We start from the raw sequence: 1910 nt of genomic DNA, 5'->3' as shown, positions 1-1910 counted from the left end.
TAACATGCATCTTTACCTCCCTCTCAGGCTATGTGAGTTCAGCCATTTTTTATCGATGTTTTCTTGGATTTTGTCTGATAATCCAGAGGAATATCACACTCACTTTTAAGTGTCACAGAAAATAGATTTCAATCCAAAATATGTACACTTCTAGTCTAATAGAATCCCTGTCTTTCTATAACCCCTTAATATAGTCTGTTAATCTTTAAAATGTAATAGTTGACTTTTGCTGAAATTGTCATTAAAATAAACTGGTAGATGTGTCTTCCTATTTATCTCATGATGAATACTTAAACAGTTTTCAGCTCTGTATTCTTTTAATTGTTTTAAATTAAATAACCTGAATATGACAACTGAAACAAAGAAATACATTATTTTTAGCATAATCTTTTAGATTAATATTTATAAAAAATGGACAAACTTCAGATTCTACTATCAAAGTATATTAATATCAGATAGGATTGACTCCTTATAATAGTTGAATATGCATGTGTATAATTTATCATGATCAGGGTCACTTTCTATCAGAGACATCCATCTCTCAATTATTTTGTATTTTGTTTTCTTGGTCTATGAATTCATTGTTTCTATTATCATTTGGTTAAGCTACATCTTTCACATATTAATAAATCTGTTAGGCCAGAAATGCAATCAATATGGTAATCAACTAATGTTACTTTGGAGTCACTGCTTTCATGTAAAGCATTTTATTTCTAAGAGACCCATATTAAAATGTAGATACATCTTGGACAAATTATGCTTTGGTGATGATGACTATGGATTGGTTATTTTCTTTACCTGTCAATGATCAAATGGAACATCTGCTGAGGGAAGCAGTGCCATATAAATGCTCGCTATGGAATTTCACCCAAATGAAGAAGGGAAAAATGGAAATACTATAGGAAAGGATGCTGGGAATTGAGGAGAATTATGGATGCACCAAGGTCCCAGAGATAAAAGGTGGGATTAGTATATGAACTATACTAAAAGATTTNGCTTGGAGGAGGGCACTTGTGGGGATGAGCACTGGGTGTTTTATGGAAACCAACTTGACAATAAACTATTTGTAAAAAAATATATATATTTTGCTAAAACCTTTTCCCAATCTGAATTCTCCAGTCTAAAACAAAAGCTCAGGACATTGTTTAATACCTCTTGCTGGTGGTTATTTGAAAATCAAGTTTCATCTGCTCAGATTACTAGATGTAAAATGGAATACTAAAATTTTTAAGGTACTCCTGAGATTGTTCCATTTCTCTTAGAACAGAAGTCAAAGGGCATATTAAATCTCAGCCAAAGACAATAAGAACTGAGACCATCATGTTTTAGATATTTTTATTCACAGATCATGTACTTTTCATTGACAAAGGTGAGAGTGACATTTGGCAGTAAATGTTTACCTTATAAAAATTACACTAATATTCAAACTTCTCTTAATCATTATATTTCTCACTAAGTGTTAAAAAAACTTTGATGAGAGAAATCAGGAAATAAAGCTAATGTCTGATATTCATATACTGCCCTCTTTAAGAAGCAAAAGCACTTTGAGCAAAGGGTTTCTTTTACAATAAAAATCATCAATGCTAGTTATGTGCCTTATGGATGGTTCTATTTTTATTTTTTTACCTTCAACATAAGATACTATAGTAGTTTTCATTAACTCTTTGCTGATTCACTATTTTTTCTCTTTGAAAATTTAAAATAGCTATGGAAAATCAAATAATCTTATCTCATACCCTAACAAACAATAATATTGTTTAGGTCCATCACTAAAATAATTTTGATGCATTAGGGTCAAGTCTCATTACATTAAAGTAGGAAAATAGATCACATAATTTTTAGATCAGTGTGTGCATTAAAATATTGATTACACTTAGTACACTTAGTAACCTAATATTGTGGGAAGATGA

Source organism: Crocuta crocuta, unplaced genomic scaffold (assembly GCF_008692635.1).
Source record: "Crocuta crocuta isolate KB4526 unplaced genomic scaffold, BGI_CrCroc_1.0 scaffold1068, whole genome shotgun sequence".
NCBI classification, from domain to species: Eukaryota; Metazoa; Chordata; class Mammalia; order Carnivora; family Hyaenidae; genus Crocuta; species Crocuta crocuta.
This window is presented reverse-complemented; position numbering follows the sequence as displayed.